This window comes from Pimephales promelas, chromosome 13, assembly GCF_988280905.1.
Source record: "Pimephales promelas chromosome 13, fPimPro1.hap1.1, whole genome shotgun sequence".
In the NCBI taxonomy this organism is placed as follows: Eukaryota; Metazoa; Chordata; class Actinopteri; order Cypriniformes; family Leuciscidae; genus Pimephales; species Pimephales promelas.
In genome coordinates, this window is record NC_142781.1 from 28,919,150 (window position 1) to 28,934,737 (window position 15,588).

The 15,588-nt window shown below is 37.1% G+C and overlaps 1 protein-coding gene across 3 annotated transcripts in view; it reads right to left on the bottom strand.

Moving 5' to 3' along the window:
• Positions 1-15,588, bottom strand: part of pkib (protein kinase (cAMP-dependent, catalytic) inhibitor beta) — a 35,197-nt gene that overhangs the window by 17,940 nt on the left and 1,669 nt on the right. The window contains exon 1 of one of the 3 annotated variants that reach the window (XM_039693079.2): positions 12,705-12,876. The exons of the other annotated variants lie outside the window; for them this stretch is intronic. The gene's annotated coding sequence lies outside the window, so the exon portion shown is untranslated. Of the gene's footprint in view, positions 1-12,704; positions 12,877-15,588 lie in introns of those variants that run through there. 3 annotated transcript variants of the gene reach the window in all.

Consider the following 15,588-nt stretch of genomic DNA (forward strand, 5'->3'; position numbering starts at 1 on the left):
TCCAGTTCAATGAACTTAAAATTAAGGCAACCAGGTTACTTACTTTAAGTTAAACCATCAATATTTTTTACAGTGTAGAACAACTAATAGGACATTGATTAGGGAATCAGGGTCAAACCCAGATAAATCCAAGCAACCTTGAAACCTTTTTTAAGTCTGATCCTTAAAAAAGCTGCCTGACCTTTGAACGAGCTTATTGAGGGACTTTTATGCCTGTGCGTTTCCATCCTCAGGAGGCTTACATGGACACAGATAAGTGGATGAGCAGTGAATAGTAAGTCTGTAACACCACTGTCACTACAGACACCTCACTATCCTATTTCCACCCTGATGATAAATGCCACATATCACTCTTCACTGGAGCTGATGGGTATGATGGTATATGTGTGTTTCATGCCTGTATGACACAGATTGTCCGATGAACGTGCATGGGGTGTCCACCATTAAAGTTGGCATGAAAAGGAAATTGCAATAGTCTTTTCTTCCCCGACGTATTTTCTGAGTGAAACGGCTTTAAAAAAAAAAAGAAAAGAAGAAATGTAGGGTGGGACTTTATTTTGTCCATTAATTGATTGGACGGTTGTGGTTTGCTATTTCTGTGATATCATGTGAGTGACAGGTTGTCCCGCCCCCTCGCCAGTAAACATGTCATCAGAGAAGAGATGTTGCTTCAAGAGGGAGGGGAAGCTATTTTGATCAAAGATTACGAGGGCACATGACATAAAAAAAAAAAAGATGTGCACAATAAATATTAAATCAATTATGACAAATACTGAAATATTCCATTAAAAAAACAAGAATTGTTGACACAATCATCACAAACATTTTGTTCATCAAACAGAGGTAATTGGCTAATATGGTCGGATTCACCCTTACACAATCAAAGATAGTTTGATAGTCCCCTTGAAATTATACACTTGAACTTAATTTAATCGTTTTACTTCAGTAGAGGTTTTGGCCACTATTAGGAATGAGTCCATAAACTTTACTTCTCTTATAATAGCTTCTGGATTGGCCAAGCCTGTGATTTCTCACGTACACTTATCTAAAGTAGGCCTAACATTAAATTAAAAACAGGGGGGGGGATCAGACTCAGTGGTTTCGAGGTTGCTTGGATTTATCTGCGTTTGACCCTGATTCCCTAATCAATGTCCTATTAGCTGTTCTAGGTTCCATGAGTAATGGTTATTCATCAGGAGTAGGACAACCACAAACCTCGTCCTGGGCCCTGTGATAAGGGAGGAAAAAAAAATTGTGTACATTGGGGTCGACCCTTATTTTACCATGGGCCTGTAAAAAATAGGAAAAATATTCTACTTCATAAAAATTAGTTTCTTCATCAAAACTGTATCACAGTTTCCACAAAAATATTTAGCAGCACAACGTTTTTTAAAATTGATAATAATAAGAAATATGTATTGAGCAGCAAATCAGCATATAGGAATGATGCTTAAAATTCAGTTTTGCCATTGCAGGAATAAATTACATTTTCTATTTCACATTTGGTTTGTTTAATTAAAAAATCATAGTGACCTTCTCTTTTAAATCGTAGTGTGTACGTAAATACCATGTTTTTGAGTTTCAGCAAAAATAACTATATCTTCGGAAATATTACAATTTACCATTACAAAAGCTTTTATCCATACCACTCACTCTTAATATTTCTCTTCCAGTATGATCATGCCATGTGACGGCAACATAAATGATCTCTGTGACTAGCTCTTTGATTTTTGAGGGGGTGTAGGTCAAGACCTCATAACTTTGTGGTGGGTGTACATAATAAATCCAGCTGAACATACTGTACCTTCACTTGTCATTACCATAACTGTCACACAGCTGTGAAAATATATCAATGCTGTGCATTTAACAGACATATCCATCTTTGAAACAACAATGTTGTCTCTCAGGATCTTCAAAATAAATATGAAAGCACAAAAACTACTTTTTATATTTGAGTTGTTCTTGGTCCAGGCATCTTTTGATTGATTCTGAGTGCACAAAGTGAGTGCCACAATCACACTGTTTTGACACCGCTCTATTGTGCAGTTTCAGTACCAGATATGAAAAGCTTTTGACAGCTATTCCCTGAGCAGATTCTGAGCTATTAAAGATAGTCTTTCCCAGGTCATCAAAAAAAAAACCTGTGTAGCTCTCTACTGGCTATAAAAGCAGCTACCTTAGCATGTTGGTATTATTGAATGTTGATAAGCATGACGTGACCGGGGTAACCTATTAAGCGTAGAAATATATAGAATACACACATTTTTAATAATATTTAACTATTAATTATCAATAGATTCACATACAATATATAATAATCATCAAATGCTCATTATAAACAACTGAAAATACCAGTGGATAAGCAGTTTCACACTGTGAAATAACTCGGTTTTGGAGCTGCTGGTTGTCATAACTAATTAAAATAAAAATAGATTTTACACTGATTAACTGAATATTTATTAAAGCCTGAGGTTCAAAACTACAATTAAGTCATAATTTACAACAGCAGGACAATTTTCAAGGCCAATTTTCAATTTTTTTTTCATTTTTTTTGGCATACTGACATGGTTGTTTACTTAATCAGGTAATCTGGACTCCCTAATGCCATGTAGCATAATATTTGGCTGTGGGGAAGCTATAGTTATATGAACAATTAATCTTTTTCCACTGTTATATTTATATGGTATTCCAAGGTATTTCAAAAAATACCATGTTAGTAATACCATGACACATGTCCAAAAAACATGGTGATCCTTGTTGCAGTAAATCGTTCACAAGCAGCAGACACAGTGACCCGCAGACGCCTAAATACTCTGTGCTGTCTTTGTTCACTGTGTTCTAAACAGTTCATGAGTGATAATCCGCTCTAAACGATTCAGCGCATTCGTGAGCTGATTCTGGCTGAATAAGTGATAGCTTGAAAAGTTGCATGACTGAAAAAAATAGTAACCCCACTACCTCAGCTTCACCAGTGAAATATATGGCCATATATAATTATTTTCATCCATATGCTGATAGCTAAATAACTTTGACGAATTACAATAATGTTCTTACATCTGTTTAATTGTGGTCTTCAGTACTTTTTACACATTGTTTCAAGAGCTTTAAAGGAGTAGTTCACTTTTAAAAGAACTTTTGCTGATAATTTACTCACCCCCATGTCATCCAAGATGTCCATATCATTCTTTCTTCAGTTGAAAAGAAATTAAGGTTTTTGATGAAAACATTCCAGGATTTTTTCTCTCAATGGGAACAAAACGGTTCAAGGTCCAAAAGACAGTTTCAGTCCAAACTGATAAGACCCTTATTCATCGTTTGGAATCGATTAAAGCCCTTTGAACAGTTTGCAGTTTGCACTGAAACTGTCTTTTGGACCTTGAACTGTTTGGTTCCCATTGAAGTCCATTATATGGAGAAAAATCCTGGAATGTTTTCATCAGAAACCTCTAATGAAGAAAGAATGACATGGATATCTTGAATGACATGGGGGTGAGTAAATTATCAGCAAAAGTTTTTTTTTTTTAAAGTGAACTACTCCTTTAAAGGGGACATTTCATGGAGAGAAGAAGAACATTCGAGAAACGCTACTGCCCAAAAATTATGAAAACAGCTGAACACTAGTCTGGGAGCCAGCTAAACTAGCTAAACTAGCAAATAAGACTGGTTAAGGTTTGCAGTTTCAGCTAAATACTCATAAACATTTCTAGAAGGAATTAAAGGCCCACTAAAGTGCTTTGAAACGGGCGGCATTATTGTGTGTTGACGCTACAGGAAGACAGGGTGGGATATAAAAAGCAGCTCCTCCCCTTTTTTTAAATATCCAATAGCGTTTTGTTTATATCACAGCTCGTCCAGAACCAAAACCACATTTGACAGCCACAGTCTAATAGATTCCCCTTTTTAGATGTATTATGAAACTGTAACTAAAGCAAAAGAGTGAACATAGTCATGCTGAGGATTTGTCATTTATGTGTGTAATTTATGTTGGTTTTAATTTTTTTTATAATTTATATCTAGCGCCGAGTCTGCCTAACCATTTCTCCTCCTAATCTCCTCCATATCGTTTTAAAATATAGCATTCTGTGTAGAATTCAAATGGTCCGATTAGTTTTGTGGTCGATCGTGTCTCTGGACTGGACCAGACTGTGTGCGACACTGTCTGAATCGTTCCTTATCCCCTATATACTGTAGTGCATTATGTGCCATTCACCATATAGAAAATAGTAAAAGTGACCGATCTCAACCGCAGCTTCAGTGTCTATTTATAGTGTAGGGGGCGGGACGCTTTAGATTCTAGAGAGCATTTGATTGGACAGAAAATCTGATGAAAAGCTAAAGTGCAGAGTGATGTCATCGAAATCGTTAATCCACATTGGCGGAAGTGAGAGACTGGAAATTTTGAACGCTTATAAGTTATATCTTCTAAATGTGAATTTTGTCATTGTTTTGGAGCACTATTATACTGTAGATAACCTTAAGACTAACAACTTCATACTAAAAGCCCAAAGAAACTTAAATCTTAATTTCATGGGGACTTGAGGATTTCATGCCATTAATGCTTGGAGGAACAGCCATCACAATACAACTATCAAAGAGCTCCAGCTGTGTCAGATGAAATGGCTCCAAGCATTCCCTTCTCACATATTTTCATCTGCCGGTCTTTATTCCACCTCAGACCTTTGAAAATATTGTTTTGACTGTCGTATCCCTTAACCTCAAATGCATCAAAATATTCCTACATTGTAGTTGATGTAATTTTCAAGGTCTAAACAAAGTCTGATTAAATCAATTCAACTGATCACTCGTTCGAATAATCCAACACCTTCCGACACATCTGTGCATGCTGAACAAAGCCAATTAACGCTGCATTACAGCGACGTCTCCAGCCATACCCATATCTATCTGTTTACAGCATCACATCACATGTGCGGCCAAAAATAACACAAGCCAAGTCACATCCAATCATCTACAGAGGATCAGATATACATACTTAGCACTAGCAGCAGCAAATTGAAGATGAACTGTAGGTTAGCTAGCTGGACAACAAAGGTTGTTTTAATCTTAGCCTATAAATTGCAGATGCCAGCCGCTTGAAGGCAAGCCTATGTGTGGGATATAGAAGAACAAAGCACAGATTACATGTGATTCATCTTCTCATGTTTCAAATAACAGTGCATCCCCAGGGAGTGATTTTCCCATTGGCTATCTGCCTCCCCAAACAAAGATCGTGCTCAGTGACGCAACATCAATGTGCACCGGACGCTGCTGGAATACCAAAGAAAGGCAAAGATGGCATCAATCAGATTTGACATTATCCAAATCTATATTTGGACAATGATGATTCAACTATCATTCCATTTTATTTCCAGGCTTGTATAAGCCACTTGCAAGTTGCAACACAATCATTTCATCAGTAAGATTGTAACAATCAAATAAATCAGAAATTGCAATGGTTTTGCATCTATATTTCATGGATTGATTGCAATGTTGATTAGTTGTACTTGCCTAGCCAAGCATCAGTATTAGTTTTGCTCATACATTTAGAGATTTCATTGTACTATCCGTGCTACAAACATGAATGGTATCTCAAATTGTGCAGCTTTGTTAAAAAAAAGACATGCGCTATTACTTTGATAATCAGTCGAACTTACAATTTTTGACTAAAGTGGGTTAAAAATCTCTGGAAACAAGAACATTTTAGAGAAGATTTGCTCTTTTGGTGATTGAACTGAGATTGTTAGCAAAGACCAAACCACCACTCCAAACACCATAGCAACTGCCTAGCAAACAGTAAACAATTTATTGGCAAACAGAATTGAGACAACAAGCATCATTCACCTGTTCATCATAAAAAGGTTAGAATCTAGTTGTAGCCTACAGAACAGTGCAGTAGTCTATATATTATAAAGCATTAGAAATGTCTCACAGGGATATTCCACTGTGCGGGAAAAAAAGGGATTTTCTTTGATCCCTTTTTGTAGAACAATTTTCATGCATCTTATTTCATGCATTGCTTCTTTTAAACTGCTTCAACCAACCATTCTGCTGACTCTAAAGTGTGTAATGATTTCTATATGCAGACAGGCAGGGCAATAAAGTAAATGGACTGTCTGAATCTGCATGGGAGAGATTTCACAAAAAGCAGCCTACAACAAAATTAAATGAATCAGGTTAATTAATCTAAAGCATTATTTTGCAAATCAATATATGGTACACTTAAATGCTTCTAATCATTAAATGTCCACGTTAGCTTTAAAAAAACAACAATTCATCAGCCTGAGAGTCAGTTGGCAGTCTTCGCCATCGCTTGGCACAGATTTTGACGCTGCTCCCCCTATACAGTATAAAAACACTGTTAAATGATTTATGATATGCTGTATAGAAAATGCAAGAAATGAGAGGGAGCAAAACTAGGACTGGTTAATAGAAATGCAGCCATAAGGAACATGCACCCATAGAAACTTGAAATTTGTTCCATTGAGGGAAATATTATCAGATAACCTTATAACTAAATATGCAAATTTGCTAATTTTTCCTTTGCTATTATAGATGGACAATTATGAGAATGCAATGATGGCTTCTAAATCCTAAACTTTAAGAGTCTGTTGTTCACAGTTACTGGGATTTTCACGCACAACCATTTCTAGGGTTTACAAAGAATGGTGTGAAAAGGGAAAAACATCCAGTATGTGGCAGTCCTGTTGGTGAAAATGCCTGGTTGATGCTAGAGGTCAGAGGAGAATGGGCCGACTGATTCAAGCTGATAGAAGAGCAACTTTTACTGAAATAACCACTCGTTACAACCGAGGTATGCAGCAAAGCATTTGTGAAGCCACAACACGCACAACCTTGAGGCGGATGGGCTACAACAGCAGAAGACCCCACCGGGTACCGCTCATCTCCACTACAAATGGGAAAAAGAGGCTAAAATTTGCAAGAGCTCACCAAAATTTGACAGTTGAAGACTGGAGAAATGTTTCCTGGTCTGATGAGTCTCGATTTCTGTTGAGACATTCAGATGGTAGAGTCAGAATTTGGTGTAAACAGAATGAGAACATGGATCCATCATGCCTTGTTACCACTGTGCAGGCTGGTGGTGGTGGTGTAATAGTGATGTTTTCTTGGCACACTTTAGACCCCTTAGTGCCAATTGGGCATCGTTTAAATGCCTCTGCCTATCTGAGCTTTGTTTCTGACCATGTCCATCCCTTTATGGCCGCCACGTACCCATCCTCTGATGGCTACTTCCAGCAGGTTGAGTGGGGCTTAACACGGGTATCATTGGGTTGATAAAACTCTCACTATGTTGTTTTTAGCCAAACACAAAATGTAAAATGTAAAACAGGTCTTTCAAAACAACATTGATCGTATTTTACAACATTCACCGTACGCCTACTCTAGGCTTATGACACAAATAGTGTGCCATGCATGAAGACACTGCTTTGATAAATAATTCACATCTGTGAGGGTTGCAGTGTGCGATCGATAAGAGCTCCGTATAAATGTGACCCCTTATTCTCCCGTCACAGACAAGTTATCCGGGGCAAACACAGGCACATGGTTTATTTGACAGAAAGGGAGAGTTGTAAAGCGTCACAACATGCACCAATCTGTTTTATTTACTTGACATATGGTATGTACGGCACAGAGAAGACAATAAAATAAGCTGTTGTCTTGGTGTAAGACATTTTGACAGTTAGCAGGGGAAGATCTGACTCAAAGCCAGGATATCTTGGTCCCTAGATTGTTGTGGTGTATTTTTAGGTCCGATGTAATGATGCGCTCAAATCCGGCAATTTAAGATAACAAATAACAGATAAGAGTGTGATCCCTGGCACTTTATAACCCTCCGGAGGCAGATTTTTATACAACAAGCCCTGCTATGTAGAGCCTAATGGTGTGTTCACACCGAACGCGGATAGAGCGTCAAATACACGTCATTTTGAACCCATTGGCACGTCCGCGTCACGTCACTCTTGGGGAATAAAACAACAATAACAACAACAAAAACACAATTTTCTTTCTGGCATACGTTTCCATCATGTCTGAAATAAAAGATATTGCTGCTCTGTACTTGTTGTGGAAGTCCCAAATATGGAGAAAAGCCAAACGTCGACGTGTCTGGGTTTGCAGCACTATCTGTGTATATTTTCATCACTCAGGTAGTCCAACTTCTTTAATTTTTTTGCCCAGTCTCTGTAACCATACCACCTGGTATCGTATATTTCAGGGTACCCACCATAGACAGTAAAAGAAATAGACACAGCGACTCCATTTATTTTAACGGAAGAATTGAAGCCCGTTAAAAGCTGATCACCAGACGTACTGCGCTTCACATGATCAACCTTTATGTCTTCTAGTAGCTGTGCCGAATGAAATCTGAATAATTCCCTTCCAAATATCACTAGCAGCAGGATCAACTTTATGACTCTCTATGGGCTTCTTCCTTGACTTTATGACTCCACGTCCCCCGATTTCCTGCGAGCTTCTCCTCCTGTCTATACAGCCATTTCTCTTTCATTCAGTCGATTCGTTATGACGCAAGTCGCAATTGTTGAAAAATTGCCTATTTTTTTTTACAAAAACTGATTCTACGGGGCCATAACGTAAGATACAAGGTAATGGAGCCTTTTAAACATTGTCGTTTTTCTTTAGAAATAAATAATGGATAAATGGAGTCTTTGGACTCGCTGTCAAAATGAATGGGAGTCAATGGAATGCTAACAGCAGGTGAAGTTCTGGTACAATGGCGGCTCCCGCGAGGCTTCAACTTCCGGCTGATGGATTACAGTGGTACCCACAGAAAACACAATTAGCATCTCCTCCATTTTCGACAACAGTGATAGACCGGATGTATCATTTAGCTCTTCGTTGATTGGCTGGTGCAACAAAGTGTCATGCGAATCTTCTGCTGGAGTTCAAATTTTTAAATTTGCGCGGAAGACATTCTCGCCAAATGCGTCGCCCAATTCGCACCATTTGCGACGCCCAGAGCAAACAATGCGTCTATTCACGTCTTTGCGACTTTGTATGTAATCTCCTCGCGCAAATAATTAAATTCGCGTTCGGTGTGAACACACCATAAGATTAGGATTTATCACTAGAATACTGTGTGGTCTTTAACTCCTTAGGAACACCACATGATGTACCCCATATGGTGAGATGAATATAAGCCCACATGTTAGTAATGTGTGAATCTGATCCATCAGTGTCCCCTGTCGAATACACCCATGCAATCACAAAAAGGGGTAATGCAAAAAATATCATGTATATGTAAATTATTCATTTGTCCGAGGGCAAAACACGTTTTAGTTTGTGGATAATAATAGAGACTTTTGTATTTTGTATAAGACAATTGACTATTTTGAATCTCCTTCATTGTGCGCCTTTATAGAGTGACAAACTGTTACAAATACATTATGATGTTCTTTTTTATCATCATTTTTATATGAAACCAACATGAACCTTACTTATGAAATAACAGTTTAATGATATGGTCATAATAGAGAGATCACAGGTTGCATTATTTGAAATAAAATAAAATAAATAAAATTAAACCTTATATTAAATTTAATTAAATGAACAGTTTTTGGTTGGTTCATTTTTTTGGCCACACACTAAAAAAACCTGTTATGATCACAAATTTCTGTGCATTTCACTATTTTAGGATGTAAGAATTGCAATCTGCCATTGGTCGGATAATTAGGATCCAAAAAGACAACAAAAAATATATTATAAGTTGTTTCAGTATTACATATTTTATATTATACAGTAAATGCCAAGTAACTGTGTGGTATTGTATTGGGTAAAAAAATTCACTGTTAAGTAATAACTACCAGTGATTGTTAGTGTTGCATGGCGCGATGTTTTCTATTGTTTGTTTACAGGAGAATATTTATGTAATCCATGGACCAATTGGTGGAATGAATGGAGCGTTCAGCTCTCTTGGGATCTCGCCAGTGAAACACTTGAACAGAAGCTGTCATGCCTTTCACTAGAGCCTTGATGATAGTCTGAAGGAGGCTGAAACAGAATGAATATCAGCTGTTCAAAGAGAAAACAGAGGCTGCGCTTCTTTCAAGGACAAATTTTGATCTGTTGCATACTGTCAGTTTAAACATCTTTAAAAGACTGCCCTAAAAGGCAAATAAGCACCTGAAGCTCTCAATGCTTTGTCGTAATAATGTTTAAACTTATTTGAATTTGATTAATCCTCCTCTAACTCCTGAGATAAATGTAAAAGAGAAGAAAAATGTAAAGGTGAAGTGTGTCATTTTTCCTGGGGGCCTGCCATGGGTCAATAAACAAACAGATTCACCTTCCATTGGTTGAGCTTTTGTTGGCCTGGCTGGAAGGAAATCAACCTATGATTGGCTTAAAATGCTTTTAATTGTTCAGGTTTAATATGCACACACATCTATACGATTATTTTAATATATAAATAAAAAACAACAACATTGGAACTGCATTTTACTGCATTACATCACGGCTCAGTTTCATCACTCTGTTATAGTACTACACTCTAAAAAATGCTGGGTTGTTTCAACCCAAATTTCGGTCAAATATGGGTTAAAAATTGCAATTTAAAAATTTACAGTTGAAAGTGAAAGTTGAAGTTGGGCTAATTTGAAATTACATTTTTAACCCAACATTTGGGTTTGTCCATATTTTACCACCCAAATTTGGGTTCAAACAAACATCCCAGCGTTGTTTAGAGTGTATGATATTCAGGATATTTCCCATTCAAAAATGCTTTAGATATGATCCATATGAACAACATATTACTGTCACAACCCTTTTTGGGATTTTCTAACTGCAGCATTTTGTCAAAACTATAACTTTACGTGTTAAAATAGCCTAAAGAAATAAACCAAGAAGTCTGGGCATTGAATCTGCTTTTCTCATCTAATTGCCGGTCTTCTGACATGTGTGAAAGCAGACGAGCAAGTGTGAACGTGCAGCACCAGCGGTAATGAAGAAAATAAACTGTGCCAAACGATACTGTCTACTCCCGTGAGCATAATTATCTTCATGAGCAGGCACACACCACTGCAAAGTTTCTGTTATCATCAACAAAGCCAATTAAAAATAGATTCTCCATGCAGCACCCAGCAGGAGATACTCTACTTTACCATGGCACGACACACACAGACATAGAGTGACCAAGACACATCCTGACGTCGAGATTGATTGATGTAGAAGGGCAGCTTCTAGATCAAAGCAATTTATCATGAGATTTGATGTATGATTTTCATAGAGAAACGTGATCTGTTTTCAGTATAATTTGGACAAAACGGCCCAAGCAATTAGAAATCATCCCCTATTTGCATCCAGAAAACAGAAGATCACCTGTATCCTTAAGGCTATTATATTATTAAGTGTGCTGCAATAAAATGACAGCCTTTGCACCAGATCCTGCACTCTATCAGTTAATCTTGTGAGCTGTTTTGTGGAAAGATAGGACTTATAAATGAAATTTCATGTGTGATTTAACCTGGCTGCTGGAGGCTCATATTGTCACAGAGCAGCAATATGACAATCTTTTGTTTTCAAAAACACCATAGCATACAAAAAAAAGAGACAGCATCCATAGCAACGAATAAAGGGCTCTTATACCAGAATGTAAATGCAGAACTCGTTATAGTGGAAAGGACACGGTGCCCGTTTGAGTAAATGCTTCTAGATGAGAAGATAATGAAACTGCTGTGTCTCCTAGGCAACTTTAACCACCTTTAACTTAGCAACTAATGATCGCAAATGTCACAATATCAGAACTGCGCATTCTCTCCATGCAGGGCTTTTAGAGAGGAAATCAGAAATGAAAAAGAAATGTTAATCAAATAACTAATTGTGGTCTATTTGTGTTTTGAAATAACTTTTAGAAGGAAGGTGCTGCTTAGCCCAGACACTAACTTTATATTGGCATTAATTTACAACCAGGAAGCATTGTAGATTAATCATTTACAATCAAATTAATATAATCCTGCTGGGGAAAAAAAATCCAGTTTAAGCTGCTTTGAAACATGTTTCTAGTTGGTCATAGCTGGTTGACCAGCAATTATATTCTAAAAAACAATTTGACTGACTTAACCTGCATGACCTGACAGCTGCATGATCCAATGTGATCAGCAACTATATCTCAGATCAGTTAGAAACCAGCTATAGAATGCATTTCACTTCTGGTGTACAAGACCACATTTAATCCAAGGTCAGTGTGAATTCAGACAAACATCGTAAATAAAAAAAAGATAATAAAGCCTAGTTCTGTTCTAGCATTGCAATTTAAAAAACTTTCGTAAGGGCATTAATTAAATAAATAGCTAGATCATAGAAATTTAAAAAAAATTGTCAATTTCTTCATGTGTCTGACGCGTACAGGGTTTAGGCTATTGCATGGTCACAGTGACTATGAACTGGCAGATTACACTCGAATAAGAACAATAGATTTTCCCTAAGGACAGGTGGGATTATTTAACTACTATCAATACACATTCATAACACGTGGTTCATTCATTTACGTGGCCTGTCCTGTCGTTTTGGCTTGTAAATAAACGGATAGTTGTCATGCATTAGTGAGCATCTGGATAGACGAGCGCACATAAAGAACTTCAAAGCGCGCAGTGATGCTCTCCACACACAATTCTGGCACATCTCTAACCCTCTGTCTGTCTTTATGACAGTCCTGCAACAGCGCGTTTACTCACTCCGAATACGAAGCAACTCCTCGAAGCAGAGCTATCCGGGAGAACACTCCGAATCAGTACCAACAGAGGCTATCCGCGAGGGGAACTCCGCATATTGAGACCATCTTCGTCGTGATTCTCCTTCTCTGACACTGAGTCCGGCGCGAGCGAGCACAACTACCCTGGCCCGCGCGCTGCTGACATCACACGAGAGCGCGCATAGCTAAACACTGCATGTCAGACAAAGACAAGTATGTTTAATTGTCTAGTGCATATGAACTGGAAAATTACACTGGAACGATAATATAATATAATATAATATAATATAATATAATATAATATAATATAATATAATATAATATAATATAATATAATATAATATAATAGTTTTTGGCACACACATTATTTAATATGTGAATGGGAATAATTACTTGCATATCTAAAAGCCTATTTTTCTATCAGAAATACAATATAGATATATGCAGAACATAAATATACACAACAAAACTCCAAGACAAGACAGCAACAAACACACAAACCAAGAGAATAAGCATCAGAGGGAGGCCATGAAGCCATCTCAGTCACCATTAGATGACGAGTAAATGTTATTTTAAATAGTCTTATTGATGTTATAGTTCTGATGTGCTGTGGGGTCTCATTCCAGGCTTTAGTGAGCACATAAAAAATATATCTCTGTCCAAAACAGTTCCTATAAAAGCCGACAGAAGTCCATTTGTAACAGATCATCTCGTAGTGCGCTCGAGTCTTGAGCTGCGTTGTGGAACCAACTAAGTCAGTGTTGCTGAAGTGCATCCATTTAAGATTTGGTAAAATAAGTTTATTCCATGGCTTATTTTATAGTTCTGAAATGTCAAGGCATTACTCAAAGTGCAATACAGTGCATACAACCTAGAAGCCTGTTGTGGATCTTATAGGATCTATTAGGTTCTCATTTGTTGTGAGTGACCAAACAATACGACAAAGTGGACATGATGGCATGAAGATATGTTTTATAAACAATATGATCTAATTTCACTATAAACAAATAACTTTTGGTTTAACTTTCTGGTTAAGTTTGGACATGGTCACGATTAGTGATGTGAAAGAGAGACTCCCAGATACTCCCGGATGAAAGCTTTTGATTAGAAAAGGTGATGGATGGATATAGAGCTGTCTAGATGAAAATACATGATGTTTTCTTAATGTTAAGTGTTAAATGGTTATTTTGCAGCCAATTATGTAAATGCTGCAGGTCTGTGTTAAATTAACTAGAAAAATGAAACACATAAGGATGATTATTAATGTAAAGGACCTAAAATGCTCCCCTGCAGGAATGCAGAATGCAGCAATTATTTTTGAAGGATCATGTGACACTGAAGACTGGAGTAATGGTTAATGAAAATTTTGCATCAAATAAATGAATTACTGTATATATTAAAGTACGCCTATATTATAATAGAAAACCATTATTTTAATTGAACAATATTACAATATATTACAAAACAATATTACATGTTTTTTTTCTGTATTTTTGAACAAATACATGTTTGCAGGCTTGATGAGCAAGTTTTAATGTTTTGAAACTTCTCTCAATGGCAAAAGTGTCCCAATTTACCTAAATTCATTATAGAATAGAATAGAATAGAATAGAATAGAATATTTTTGTCAAACACCAACTCAGTGACCGCTCTATCTCTTACTACTACCTTAAACACCTTATGCAATCACTATCATCCCCTTCAACAAACAAAACGGCAACCCTCTGAACTGGCTGAGGATAATCACCTCTGTACTATCCTTTTCCACATGGCAGCGACTTCATCCCATTTGTCAATTCCAAAAATAAAATGAACTCTGGTGGCCCAAAGGCATGCGTTTAATTATGAAGTGATAGAGGATGTCTGTAGACCAAAAGAGTATTGATCTAAAAGACTGACAAAAATAGATTATTTTCTGAAAAATTGATGAAGGAGTGATTAACTCTGAAAAAGTCAACTCAGCTCTCTTGAGAAAAGGCATAGTGGAGGAACTGGAGGGAGAAATTGCAGTTACCAATCTAAATTTGACAATAAAAGCAATAGGACCACATCACATGTCTTATTGCTTTGCATAATCCTGATTGGTTTGGTTTGTATGCTATGGGAATTTTAACTATTGTCAGACAAACAACAGGATAAACCCCAACCAAAGCTTTTTAAGCCAAAGTTGTTCAAACAAATGACCATGCACAGATCAGATCATTAATAATTGATGGAACATGGGGACAGACCCACTTACAATCCATATTTCAGCCAATGCAGTAACCTTTTCGTAAATCTAAAGCTGGGGCATGTTGCCCAGTTGGGGCCAACCTGTTGGCAACTACAATCCTGCATGAAATTCATGTGTGCAATTGGCATGGGGCCATAATGGATCCCACGAACAATCCCATGTAGAGCCCATTTTTCAGCCCATTTAAACCCAAATGGGGCCCACTTCAAATGGGCCCAAATGGACCTCACTTCAAATCACCCAAATGGGCTTAATTTCAAACCCAAATGGGTTAGCTGGAATCGAGACGGGTCTTGCACATGTTGCCCAGTTATAATAATATAATATAATATAATATAATATAATATAATATAATATAATATAATATAATATAATATAATATAATATAATGCAATAATATAGTGCAAATTAGCATGAAAATCATTTTGTCAATTGGCATGTGGCCATTATGTGGCCAATAATAAACCGGGCCCAGTTGTTCAGCCCATTTCATATCCATATGGGCCTCACATACATGAAAGGGCTGGGTCAGTTTAAATGGCCTATCATCACTTTTGGGTTCTGATGTGATGGTGACATACCGTGGCTAGATTAGAATGTCCTTAATCTTCCCTGAGATCCATTAATATAATTA